The following is a 15,104-nucleotide window of genomic DNA, read 5'->3' as shown; positions in this document are numbered from 1 at the left end:
GTTAACTGCTGGAACCGAGCCCTTACTAGAGCCCCCTGAGCTTTTGTATCTAATAAATGTGAGAGCCCCCTCTTTGTTGCTTTGAGACTCTGTAAGTTTTTCATCTGAGCCATTCCCTAATAGCTGTTCAATCTGAGATAGGAGTACATTAAAATGCTAGTATGCGCTGCTGGGCCTGTAGGTGCTTGACAGAACTGTACAGACCACTAGGCTGTGGTCTGAGAAACCAGTGGGGACAGTGGAGCATTCCTTAAATAGACCCAATAAGTGCTTAAAGGTGTAAAATCTAGTGAGCCTCGCCATTGAAAGGATCTCACTAGTTATCTTTCCCCATGTGTACTGCCTGCTGCTGTCTCCATGTTTACTCCTCCACACATCCAACAGCCCCATCTCCCCCACTATCCTTCCCTATTCCCATGCAGATTGGGGGTATGGCTCCAGGCTGTTATTTTTGTTCTTATGAGGGTCAAGGGTACAATTAAAATCCCCACCCAATATCATCACTTCCTCAGGGTCACACTGAATTAAAACATCTGCCAATACTTTATAAAAATCAAGTTTTTCATTCCCATTATTTGGAGCATATACATTAAGAAAAGTGAATCAACAGCCATTTACTTTTGTTTTTACTTTCAGTAGCCTCCCTTTCTCTACCTGATGCACATTATGATCCTCTGTTCGAAAACCACTGCGAAACAAGACCGCCACCCCTACACTTTAATCTCACAAGCTCTTTGATGTTAAACATTGTGCCCATGGTCTTGTCTTTTCTCAAACTACCCACTGACGATATAAAAAGATTCACATTGGGAAAAAAATCTGCCACATTCACCCTTCTCCTGCCCTCTGTCGCCTGTAAAAACTGTTTAACGCTCTGGGCGCTGTAACCGCCCCTGCCACTTAAATCCTGGGTGTCCGAGATGGTAGAACAGTCTGACATTTCTCCATCACCCTCTTCACCTGCGCTCACCACGACAGATCCATCATCAACCATCTCTGTGAGAACTGCAAAAGCCCCCTTAGCATTAAACAGAGGATCAGTAGCATCTCCGCCCTCTACGCCCGATCCCCGACTCGTGTTCATCCGCTTTTTCGTTGTACCACCATCTTCTATTCCATGCCTTTTCCGCCCTGGGCGTCTAAATTCGCCGTCTTTCTCAATATCAATATTTCCGGCCTTCTCTTCCACATCCACATCTCCCCATGATCTGCCCGGTACTGCTAAGGAAGTCTCCGTATTTAAACCACTTTCATTCTCATCTGGATTACCTTTTGGGATGTTTTCCTCATCCCCCTGAGACATTGCCTCCCCCTCGTCTATGATCTCTCAGCTCCCAGCTACTACAGGACGGCTTTGAACTTCACCTTCCAACCTTTCTCGAACTTCATGTTCATTGCCTCGTTTTTCTTTCTCTTTTTCGGGACAAAGTTTAATCAAATGTAGTTCACTCCCGCACCGTAAACATTTCATGTCATCTGAAGACACAAAGATCACATAAATCCATCAACTTTAAACTTCATTGCAATATTTAGATTCTCATTCACTCTGTTCAAAACCATATAAACTTGCCTTCGGAAGGACAGAACATGTTTTAATGCTGGGGATTTACACCCCAATGGAATAAAACAAATTTTAGAATCAAGTCTACCATGGCGCTCCAGCTCTTTTTCAATAGTTTCATTCATTATAAATGGCAGTCGTTTTAAATAATTACTTTGCGTGTTGGGGTGCCCAGCGGAATTACCTGTATGAAAGATCCATCAATAACTAAACCTCTTTCACCACTATTGAGACCAGATGTACTGAACTTAAGAATAACACAATAGAGCCGCTCATTCTGGAAGCCGATTTAATATTTTCACAACCGACCACATGACCCGACTGCTAAGACTGCCGTCTCCAACAGGACAAACTCCTCTAACAGAAGTTTTATCCAGTGGCGGCGGCTCAAGGTCTCTAAATTCGCAGCCATACCGGCTGCAGTGGCCAAAACGCCACTCAGTACAAAAAAAACACTCAAAACCTCAATAATAGTTCAAAAGCATGACAGAATAGTGAAAAAAGGAAAGAAAAAAGAGATAAAGATTAGGGAAAAAAACACTCCCCGCACTCAGAGTACACCACAGCCACTCGCACCAAAGCAAACACCCAGCATGCACAGCGAAAACAGGAAGGAAGTGGATAGATAGATAGATAGATAGATAGATAGATAGATAGATAGATAGATAGATAGATAGATAGATAGATAGATAGATAGATAGATAGATAGATAGACTTTTATTATAATAATACTGTGCACAAGCACCACTACTCCACACTACTCCAATAAACAATCACAATATTCAATAACCAATCAATCCTCCACTCCTTCCAGCAGCTCTGTCACACTTCCTCCCAACTCCGGCTCCGCTGCTGGGGTTATCCATAATCCCTTTATACTTCTTGACCGGAAGAGTTTCTGTCCCTCAGACTCTTAACCTCACAGGTGGCGCAGTGGTAGTGCTGCTTTGCAGTAAGGAGACTGTGAAAGATTGTGGGTTCACTTCCCGGTTCCTCCCTGTGTGGATAGCGCTTTGAGTACTGAGAAAAGCGCTATATAAATGTAATGAATTATTATTATTATTATTAACACTTCTGGGTCAGGTGAAAACTCCTTTTCTTCAACCCAGAAGTACGTCATTGCTTCTGTCCCCTCGACTGGGAAGTACTTCCGGGTTATAAGGCAAATAGAAGTCCCTGTGCCTCCCTGAAGCGTCCCCTGGCAGTTCCCATGGTATCCAACAGGGCTGTGATGGGAAACTCCAAGGTCCATGATGCCCTGCTGGAACCCGGGGCATCTCCACGTTGCAGGGAGGACTCCACCTGGTGGCTTAGGGGTATTGGCCGGGATAAGCTGCCGGCCACAGTCCACAAGACCTATCATTGTCAAAGTCTACAATCAAGTGAAGATTTCATGATAGTAAAGACAGAGGGTTTACCACAAGGGGCAATCCACTTGTAAGCTTCAAAGATAAGAAGGACAGATTTGGCTTTGTCAGAAAACATTTTTAAAAGCCAGTCCAGTTCTGGAACAATTTTCTTTGGACAAAGGAAGCTAAAATGCATATATACCAGAATGCTGGAAAGAAAAGAGTATGGAGAAGAGAAGAAATTGCTCATGATCTGATGAATACCACATCATATATAAAACATGGTGGAAGCAGTGTTATGGTCTGATCATGCATGACTGTGAATGGAAGTGGATCACTGGTGTTTTTTGATTACATGACTGCTGGCAGAAGTAGTAGGATGATTTCTGAAGTGTACAGGGCGCTATACTGTCTGCTCAGATTCAGACAAATGCTGCAAAACTGACAGACACTTCGCGGTACAGACGGACAATGACCTAAAACATACTACCAAATCAAACCAAGTACTTTTCAACACAAAGATGTGGAATATTCTTCAATGATCAATTCATTCAACTGACCTCAACCCAACTGGATATGCATTTCACTTGTTGAAGACAAAACTGAAGGTAGAAAGTCCAACAAACAAGCAGCAGCTGAAGACGACTGCAGCAAAGGCCTTGCAAAGCCTCACTAGGGTGGAATCCCAGCATTTGGAGAAGACAATGGGTTCCAGATGTCAGAGAGTCATTGACTGCAAAGCGATTTCAACCAAATATTGGAAATGATCCTTAAATTTGTGAATTTGTTATTTTGTCCAAATACTTTTGAGACCCTGAAAATAGGGGGAGCAATACTATTCCTAAACAATATTACCGTTAAGCCGCTTGAAATGATGCTGAAAGTCTATATATACTGTACTTCAATCACATCTATCTATAATCAATAACACTATAGATTGCCAATTTGATTTGGATGAGCCAGTGATCCACAACAAAGAACTTTAGTACTTTTTAGGCGATTACCAAAAGTTAAGAAAGAGAACAAGGGAATTTCCAGCAAGAGAGCTGGGGATCTTTATTAGCTGCACAGGTTCCATTTTTCAGAGTGTAACTCTGAACATAAAAAGCATGTGATGTTTGTGTCTCCGGTCCTCACTGTTTTAAATTCTTATGGATTTCAGGATTATACACTTGTTGCACTGGTGCTGCCAGACGGTGCCTGCAACACATGCTGGGCAAGAGATATGAAATATTTTTAAATGTATTCTGCTACATGTCTTTAACATAGCTAGTCTTCTGTAACTTTTCATGACTTTCCCCATTTGTTGCACATTTTTGCAGCTGTTTGAATGAGAAATTTTATTTTGAATTCATATCCTCATAATTTTTCTGATGTTCTAGATTCTAGAAATCTTTAAATTGCTTACTTAAATCAAAATAAAAAAAACAATAATGAATTGATATACCATTTTAATTTACATTGCATTTCTCACATTACCTAAGTGCTGATGATAATGATTACAGCTGATTAAGATTACAGAAATTAGAAAGCAAACAACATAATTCTGACAAAGCAAAGAACATAATAATGGTTGTTTATCTTTTTTTTTCATAATACATTTAAAAGCGGATTTCTTCACATTTCATATTTGCAGACATGGTAGACATCGACTATTTACTTTCCTCAGTATGATCTTCTGCTTCTCCCTAATGTTTAAGAAAAAGAAACAAAAAGTCATTAATCCTTTTGCTATCTTATAAACACTCAGTAGTTCTACACAGAAAAAATAAGGACAAAACTTTTTAAAATACATTGTTAGTTTCAGTATTTGGCTGGGATTGGCTCCAGCAGATCCCCGTGACCCTGTAGTTAGGATATAACGGGTTGGATAATAGATGGATGGATGGAGTTTCAGTATGTCAGCATAAATGCTTATTTTTGAACACATTAATACCTATCCGTCTTCCACATATTTTTTTGTGTTGATTTGTGAAAGTTTACAGACGTAGATAAATTTGTCGGTACCCTGCCATTAAAAAAGAAGAACCTATAATTATCTCATAAATACCGTATATACTCACGTTTAAGTTCTCCCGTGGATAAGTCAGAACTTGCTTTTACACTATAATTTCTGGTATTTTATAATGTCAGTCGTATAAGTCAAATGCGGAAAACTCACGCTATTGGTCCAAGAGATTATGATATGCTAACGCCCACCTGAGAGAGTAACCACGGAACACACTGCCTTTCTTTTCCATGTATTGTGCCTACGTGACCACACGGTAATACTCAATCTATTCCGAAGTGACATTTGCACTGTTTAGTGTTTATTGTATCTCCCACCCTCATACACTTTTATCGTAAGACCATCCCTTATCTATGATGGAGCATTCAATCAGAAGAAAATATGAAGCTAATTTTAAATTAATTGTCATTGAAGTAGCGAAAGAAATTGGTAACTGTGCTGCCGCAACAAAATTTGATGTGTCTGAGAAACTGATGAGAGATTGGAGGAAGCAAGAATTTAAGTGTCATTTTTTTGAACAGGTGTATAAGTCAGGGTCTGATTTTATGATCGATTTTTCAGGTTTCAAGACCCAACTTAAAAGCGAGTATATACGGTAACCTGAAATTGACAAAAGTAGCTGGCACCTAGCATTGTTAATTCCATATTTAAAAAAACGCAGACTTTGCTTTAGAGTTTTGATTTAACAGGATATTTTAAATAATAACACAAATGAAAATGGCATGGACAGAAATAATTGGACGCTTCACCTAACATTTGATTGCATAACCTTTAGAGTTTGTAAAATCCCTGGACACAAGCGATTCCTGTCACTCTCCATGAGACTTCTGCTTCTGTCCACAGGTCATTTGGCTCACTCGTCCTGAGCAAACTGCACCAAGTGCATCAGGATTGAAGGGTTCTTCACTAAATTGCGTGTTTCAGTTATTTCCATAGACGCTTAAATTGAATTAAATCAAGTCTCATTGACGTCCAGTTTCAGAATAGTCCAATGTTTTAAACTTAGTCATTCTTGTGTGCTTTTAGCTGTGTGTTTTGGCCCCTTATCCTGTTGGAGAATCCATGACCTGCGACTGAGACAGAGCTTTCTGACACCGGACAGTACATTTCAGTCCAGAATGTCTTGATAGTCTTGAGATTTCATCATTCCTGCACAGACTCAAGGCACCCCATGCAAGTTACAGCAAAGCAGCCCCAAAATATAATAGAGCCTCCTTCATTTTTCATAGTAGGTATGGTGTTCTTTTCTTTGAAAGCATTAGTTTTTTTGTGGAGTTGATGCAAGCTTCCAAAAAGCTCCAGTTTTCTCTCATCTATCCAAAGAACATTCTACCAGAAGCATGGGGGCTTGTCAATATGTATTTTAGTAAATTTCAATCGTCGATGTAGAGAAGCGGACACCCTCAGCCCCAAAGAAGGCATTCAGAGTCTCAGGACAGGCAGCAGAATCCAGCTTTATTGTACAGCACACAGACTCACCTCAGACAGAATAAGCACCTAGTGATGGGCAAACCTTACTTTTATTACACTTCTTATCATGCAACCCGTTATTCATCTGACTCTCAACATTCGATTCTCTTCATCCTGCCTCTTATTAATCTCATCCAATATTTCCCAGCCTAATGAGTGTCAGACTCCACTCTGTCCATCATACCTGTTTGACAAAGGCCTGTCCCTGCTCCCGCTTAGCTCTGCACTCAGCACCGACATTTACAGTTGAAAAGTTCACATTTCCTCCATGAAAGAGGGGCTGCCCATTCTCTCCACCACTCTTACATGTCTGATCTTTGGCTTATGAAATATTGGTGGTTTCTAGGTTGCTCAAGATAACAATAGTGAGAAGTCAAGCAAAATGACACCTTTTATTGGCTAACTAAAAAGATTACAATATGCAAGCTTATGAGGTGAAGAAGGGGCCTGAGTTGCCTCAAAAGCTTGTATACAGTCATATAAAAAAGTTTGGGAACCCCTCTCAGCCTGCATAATAATTGACTCTCCTTTCAACAAAAAAGATAACAGTGGTATGTCTTTCATTTCCTAGGAACATCTGAGTACTGCGGTGTTTTCTGAACAAAGATTTTCAGTGAAGCAGTATTTAGTTGTATGAAATTAAATCAAATGCGAAAAACTGGCTGTGCAAAAATGTGGGTCCCCTTGTAATTTTGCTGATTTGAATGCCTGTCACTGCTCAATGCTGATTACTTGCAACACCAAATTGGTTGGATTAGCGCGTTAAGCCTTGAACTTCATAGACAGGTTTGTCCAATCATGAGATATAAAGGTATTTAAGGTGGTCAATTACAAGTTGTGCTTCCCTTTGACTCTCCTCTGAAGAGTGAGAGCATGGGATCCTCAAAGCAACTCTCAAAAGATCTGAACACAAAGATTGTTCAGTCTCATGGTTTAGGGGAAGGCTACAAAAAGCTATCTCAGAGGTTTAAACTGTCAGTGTCAACTGTAAGGAATGGAATCAGGAAATGGAAGGCCACAGGCACAGTTGCTGTTAAACCCAGCAGGTCTGGCAGGCCAAGAAAAATACAGGAGGGGAATATGCGCAGGATTGTGAGAATGGTGACAGACAACCCACAGATCACCTCCAAAGACCTGCAAGAACATCTTGCTGCAGATGGTGTATCTGTACATCCTTCTAAAATTCAGTGCAATTTACACAAAGAATATCTGTATGGCAGGGTGATGAGAAAGAAGCCCTTTCTGTACTCACGTCACAAACAGAGTCGCTTGTTGTATGCAAATACTCATTTAGACAAGCCAGATTCATTTTGGAACAAAGTGCTTTGGACGGATGAGACAAAAATTGAGTTATTTGGTCATAACAAAAAGTGCTTTGCGTGGTGGAAGAAGAACACCGCATTCCAAGAAAAACACCTGCTACCTACTGTCAAATTTGGTGGAGGTTCCATCATGCTGTGGGGCTGTGTGGCTAGTTCAGGGACTGGGGCCCTTGTTAAAGTCAAGGGTCAGATGAATTCAACCCAATATCAACAAATCCATCCATCCATCCATCTTCCAACCCGCTGAATCTGAACACAGGGTCACGGGGGTCTGCTGGAGCCAATCCCAGCCAACACAGGGCACAAGGCAGGAACCAATCCCGGGCAGGGTGCCAACCCACCGCAGGACACACACAAACACACACTAGGGCCAATTTAGAATCGCCAATCCACCTAACCAGCATGTCTTTGGACTGTGGGAGGAAACCGGAGCGCCCGGAGGAAACCTACGCAAACACGGGGAGAACATGCAAACTCCACGCAAGGAGGACCCGGGAAGCGAACCCAGGTCCCCCGGTCTCCCAACTGTGAGGCAGAAGCGCTACCCACTGCGCCACCGTGCTGCCCATATCAACAAATTCTTCAGGATAATGTTCAAGCATCAGTCACAAAGTTGATGTTACGCAGGGGTTGGATATTCCATCAAATTTAACTGAACTACAGAGATTTTGTATGGAAGAATGATCAACAATACCTCCATCCAGAATCCAGACACTCATCAAAGGATATAGGAGGCATCTAGAGGCTGTTATGTTTGCAAAAGGAGGCTCAACTAAGTATTGATGTCATATCTCTGTTGTGGTGCCCAAATTTATGACACCTGTTTAATTTTGTTATGTTGCATATTGCATATTTTCTGTTAATCCAATAAACTTAATGTCACTGCTGCAATACTACTGTTTCTATAAGACATGTCATATATTAAAAGGAAGTTGCTACTTTGAAAGCTCAGTCAATGAGAAACAAAAATCCAAACAATTAAGAGGGGTTCCCAAACTTTTTCATATGACTGTATTGTAAACTTTTTAGTTAGCCAATAAAAGGTGTCACTTTGCTTGACTTCTCACAACATTCATAATGGCTAACACAGTACAACACCCTAGTACTCAAGATAATAAAAAAATATATAGGCATAAGCCTTTTCAATTTTAACCCTTACACTATTAGTGCCCAATGAGGTACAATAGTTATCTCTTTATGTGCTTTAGGTTTTAAGTATGGGCAGATCATCAATTCTAAGAAGAACTTTTCTATACAATCTGGCTTTTTTATGTTTTTCTTCCTACCATGGAGTCCTCCTAGGTCTTCTCCCATTGAACTCACAGTCACTCAAAAAGCTATGGATGGTGCGATCAGACACTGATGGACCCTGACCTTGGAGTTCAATTTATATCTCTTTGGAAGTCATCCTTGATTTTTTATCTACCATTCTCATGATTGTGGTTGATTTTCCTCTTGCAGCCACTTCCAGGGAGGTTGGCTTAACCCCCCATGGACCTTAAACGTCTTAATAATAATTATAACTGTTGTCACAGGGACATCATGGTGCTTGTGTTGAAGCGTAAAATGCACCAGAGATTCTATCCTTGAAAGAAGGCTCTGGGAGTCGAAGGATAGGCAAAGAGAGTAATTAGTTTTATTGTAATTAAACAATAACACAGACTCAACCCAATTAAGCCAAGCTGAGTTGAGCCCTGAACAAGGCAAAAGTTACACTTTATATAATCATTTCTTATCATTTTGACCTCGCTTGAATAAAACAGCTCATTCGCTGCTTATTCTGACTCCTCACTCCAGCTGGCCTCTTGCAGGCCCTTTCTGCAACCACCAATATTTCTCGTACCTTGTCACTCATTATCATTCCTTGATTCCCTTATTTCCTAACCAGCCCTCTATCGGCAGGTGCTCCCCCTTCTCTGCCCTTGGGCTGTCTCCATTCATCGTTCTCCCCTTCTCTATCCTCTTGGATGATTAAATATTGGTGGTTTCTCACTGAGCTCAATTAAAAAAGAAATGTAGCATATGCCTTTATTTAACTATTTACTTGGCATACCTGATTAGTGTAAAAGTTCACACTAAGTTTAATGGTTATAATAGTTCATATTAAGTTTACATTTACTTGTGCTAATACATAACTTTTTATTTTCCTTACTTGGAGATGGTCTTCAAGCCTTTTCCTTTAACATGCTTATCTATTATTTTCTTTCTGATTTCCTCAGACTATCCTCAGCTTTCTGTGGTTCATATTCAGTGTGGGACACATGATGATACCAAACAGCAGGGTGATAACTTTTCTCTATTTTAATGGGCTGAAAGACTGATTGCACAATTGGAAACATGCGTGATATGAATTCAAGAAAACAGGCAGTTTGAAAATTCACTTGAATCTAATTATTTGTGATCTTTTCTAGGGGTACCAACTAAGATCTTTGTAGAATAAACAATACTTGATCTATTTTCACACTTTCTTTGCTTTACTCCATGATTTATCAAAGGCTTACAGGTATGCATGGTACAACTGCAATTTTTAGGGGTCAGATAACATTTTTTTAATGAGCTGTAAGGGCGTCAACAAATTTGTCCACATCTTTATGTGCTTTCTTGTACAATTCAGCACCTACATGCCTATCATTTACTTGTCATTTGCAATAAAAATATAACCCCCCCCCCCCCAAAAAAAAAAAAAAACAATGCCCGTCTGCATGTGTTTTGTAGAAAAGCATATGACCGTATCCCTCAGCATGTGTTGTGGCAGGCGCTGCATGACTATGGGTTAACAGGGTTGCTCTTCTGTGCTATTCATTTCCTATGTAAATGTAGCATGTGCTATGTCTGACTCTCATTCATTGTGGCTGTTGGACTCTGTCTTATCACCACTCCTGTTTGTGGATTTCATTGTCAAGATATCAAGGCACAGCTGAGGATGGGAGGATGTCCACTGTGCACCGTTGCTTTATGCAGATCTGACTGTGTTAGCGGCTGGTATGAGGATCATCACCTCCAAGACTAAGGTTATGGTTCTCTCTCAGTAAAGAGTGGAATGCTCTCACCAGATAAGGGGGGGAACTGCCCTTAGTAGAGGAGTTCAGGTGCCTCGGGATCTTATTCAAATTGAGCGGTGGCAAAATGAGCATTCTTCGCCGTGTAGCTGGGCTGATTTGGAAGAGCCTCAGAGTAGAGTCATTGCTCATGTGGGTCAAGAGGAATATTATGTAAAGCACTTTGAGCTACTTTTTGTATGAAAATGTGCTATATAAATAAATGTTGTTGTTGTTGTTTGGGCATGTTGTAAGGATGCCTCCTGTGCAGTTTCCCCTGGAGACCCTCCAGCTGACACAGATCATGTTTTATTATTTCTAATAAAGACTTTGTTTTATTACCTTTTCTTCCAAGTCATGGTGGCACACTGGAGTGTCCCAGTCACTATATATCAAAAAAAGAAAATGTGAATGTTATGCATGCGTGCAGTAAAATACATTTAATTTAATCAATCTGTATTATTTATATTCATTCATTTATATATAAATTCAAAACAGATTACTGAAAGTTCATTTATTATAATTTCTTAAAAAATAATACAAAAGATTGATTTATAACTTACCTGAAATTATTCTAAGAATTCATTCTGTGTACAGTCACACCCATACTAATACCTGCAATAATTGCAACCAAAATGGTAACACCTATTAAAACCAAGATAGTGATATTAAAGCATTTTGCTTTTTCTCCATAAATTCTTGCTAGCTGTAGGTTCCTTGCCACTTTCTGATCTCTGGACTGTTGAATAAAGAAAAAAAAATAACACTTTAAAATATAAAAGTTTAAAATTGGTCATATATTGTACAGTATGTGTAAGCCAGTGTGAGAGTGATTATGAGGGTGCTGGTAATGGAATAGCATGCCATTTTTGATAATGTGGAAAAAGAGATTGTGAAGAGTGAATTACGAGTGGCAGACAAGAGTCTTTCCTGACAGCAAGTCCAGCATAGGGAACACTTATGCACTCACCCACATTCATACCTGGTCAATCACATATGAATCTGGGGGGCTGGCATCCCAGCTTCAAATGGATGTTCTCCTATCTGGCCTGAAAGCCATTATTAAAGGATGTGGATGGATAAGTATCCCGGTGGGATTGGTAACTGGCACCTTTCCCGGCTGGGGGAGCCATAATAACAGAAGGACAGAGGGAGACTGTCCTCCTGAAGCAATGTATTCCCACATTATACTGGATGGCAGAAATCCCTGTATTGGAATCTCTATTTGCACACCTGAAAAACATGGGAGATGTAATGCTGGATAGGCGGCCTTGTTGAAGAACTTGGGTGCTGTCTGGGGGTGCTAACGACGATGGTTATCATTGGTTCGGGGGCATTCTCCCTAACACCTGAGGATAAATAAAGTTCTATCTATCTATCTATCTATCTATCTATCTATCTATCTATCTATCTATCTATCTATCTATCTATCTATCTATCTATCTATCTATCTATCTATCTATCTATCTATCTATCTATCTATCTATCTATTATATAGTGCCTTTTCTGTCTATTCGTCTACTATGTAGGTGCCATATTACCACCTACAGTAGATGTTGATAAATACAATTGTGAACTGTAATAGCCTTACTAGGGGTCTATTTAGTAGCTTTGAATTGAAACTTATGGAAGTGTGTAGCTCATCTTCTTTGCTGTGTGCTGTACTCTATAGGTCTCCTGTAATAAATGATGTGTTTATTTCTGAATTTTCTCATCTCTTGGCTCATATTCCACTCTCCTATGATAAAGTTCTTATTGTTGGTGATTTTAAAATACACGTTTGTTGTCAATCTAAACCTTTGGTTAATGACTTTTTATCATTATTGGTTTCCATCGATTTTATCCAGGATTTTAATGCTCCAACTCATTCTCTTGGTGACACCCTTGATCTCGTTCTTACACATGGTATTTCAGTTAATAATATTAATATATGTGATGTTCCTTTAACTGATCATTTTTCTCATATTACTGTTGATTTTTCCATTACATTTGAATTTGAAACCTTGTTTTCCAGTTTTGATCTACAAGGCCAGTGTAATAGTACTGATGATTCTGTCTTAGCTTTAAATTCATCATGTAAAATGCTTTTAGACTCAATTGCTCCCCTTAAAATACACTACAAAAAAGGAAGACGTGCTTCATGGCTTAATGACTCCACATGGAAACTGTGCTGCGCCTGCAGGATTGCAAAATGTCGGTGGAAAAAAGTTAGACTGACTGTATCTAAGAAGATTTTTAGGACTTCTCTGTTCAAACAAATAAACCCTCATTCTGGACCAAAATCTTTAAATGCCTTTTAGACATTGTTGGGATTACAATTCCACCTAATCCACTAACAGCTGTGTTTAGTGGGCTCACAGAGGTACTTAAAGTGGAGAAGGACAAACAAACTGTAATTGTCTTTACTACTCTATTGGCACGTAGACTTATCTTGCTCAACTCCTAACTCACCTCTGTTAAGTCAATGGGTAACTGATTTTATATATTATTTGAAATTGGAAAAAAATCTAAATTTCACTTAGAGGATCAACAATATTTTAGAATAAGCATTTTAATTGAGGAAGCAGATTCTCTCCCCTCTTTTTTATATTCTACTTATTTTTATTTATTTATCAATTTACTTATATTTTCTAGTTTAATGTTTTATTCTGCTGGACCAGCTCTCTTTCTCATGGGTGGAGGTTGATTTGTTTTCGAACCTAGTTTTATTAAACTTGACTTACTTGTATGGAATGTTATTTGCAAATCATAGAATTACAAAAAAAAAAAGAAAGAGAAATTTAAACATGATTACTTCTCTGATTTGGTATTCTCTCATTCTAAGAAACCCAGTGTCTTATATAATTGAATTTAAGTTGCTAACTACCCCATTCATGTCCTTCTGGGTGTCCCGGCTGGGTACCGCCCCCAGCTGCTCACCACAATATATATATATATAAGACATACTAACATGAGTGACATTTTGTAATTGACAGCTCTATATATATATATATATATATATATATATACAGTATATATATATACAGTATATATAAACAGTCATATGAAAAAGTTTGGGAACCCCTCTCAACCTGCATAATAATTGACTCTTCTTTCAACAAAAAAGATAACAGTGGTATGTCTTTCATTTCCTAGGAACATCTGAATACTGCGGTGTTTTCCGAACAAAGATTTTCAGTGAAGCAGTATTTAGTTGTATAAAATTAAATCAAATGTGAAAAACTGGCTGTGCACAAATGTGGGCCCCCTTGTCATTTTGCTGATTTGAATGCCTGTCACTGCTCAATGCTGATTACTTACAACACCAAATTGATTGGATGAACTCGTTAAGCCTTGAACTTCATAGACAGGTGTGTCCAATCATGATATATAACGGTATTTAAGGTGGTCAATTGCAAGTTGTGCTTCCCTTTGACTCTCCTCTGAAGAGTGACAGTATGGGATCCTCAAAGCAACTCTCAAAAGATCTGAAAACAAAGATTGTTGAGTCTCATGGTTTAGGGGAAGGCTACAAGAAGCTATCTCAGAGTTTTAAACTGTCAGTTTCAACTGTAAGGAATGGAATCAGGAAATGGAAGGCCACAGGCACAGTTGCTGTTAAACCCAGCAGGTCTGGCAGCCCAAGAAAAATACAGAAGCGGCATATGCACAGGATTGTGAGAATAGTTGCAGACAACCCACAGATCACCTCCAAAGACCTGCAAGAACATCTTGCTGCAGATGGTGTATCTGTACATCGTTCTACAATTCAGTGCAATTTGCACAAAGAACATCTGTATGGCAAGGTGATGAGAAAGAAGCCCCTTCTGCACTCACGCCACAAAACAGAGTCACTTGTTGTATGCAAATGCTCATTTAGACAAGCCAGATTCATTTTGGAACAAAGTACTTTGGACGGATGAGACAAAAATTGAGTTATTTGGTCATAACAAAAAGCACTTTGCATGGTGGAAGAAGACACCACAATCCAAGAAAAACATCTGTTACCTACTGTCAAATTTGGTGGAGGTTCCATCATGCTGTGGGGCTGTGTGGCTAGTTCAGGGACTGAGGCCCTTGTTAAAGTCAAGGGTCGGATGAATTCAACCCAATATCAACAAATTCTTCAGTATAATGTTCAAGTATCAGTCACAAAGTTGAAGTTACGCAGGGGTTGGATATTCCAGCAAGACAATGATCCAAAACACAGTTGGAAATCTACAAAGGCATTCATGCAGAGGGAGAAGTACAATGTTCTGGAATGGCCGTCACAGTCCCCTGACTTAAATATCATCGAAAATCTATGGGATGATTTGAAACAGGCTGTCCATGCTCGGCAGCCATCAAATTTAACTGAACTGGAGAGATTTTGTATAG

Source organism: Erpetoichthys calabaricus, chromosome 2, assembly GCF_900747795.2.
Source record: "Erpetoichthys calabaricus chromosome 2, fErpCal1.3, whole genome shotgun sequence".
Classification (NCBI taxonomy): domain Eukaryota; kingdom Metazoa; phylum Chordata; class Cladistia; order Polypteriformes; family Polypteridae; genus Erpetoichthys; species Erpetoichthys calabaricus.
This window is presented reverse-complemented; position numbering follows the sequence as displayed.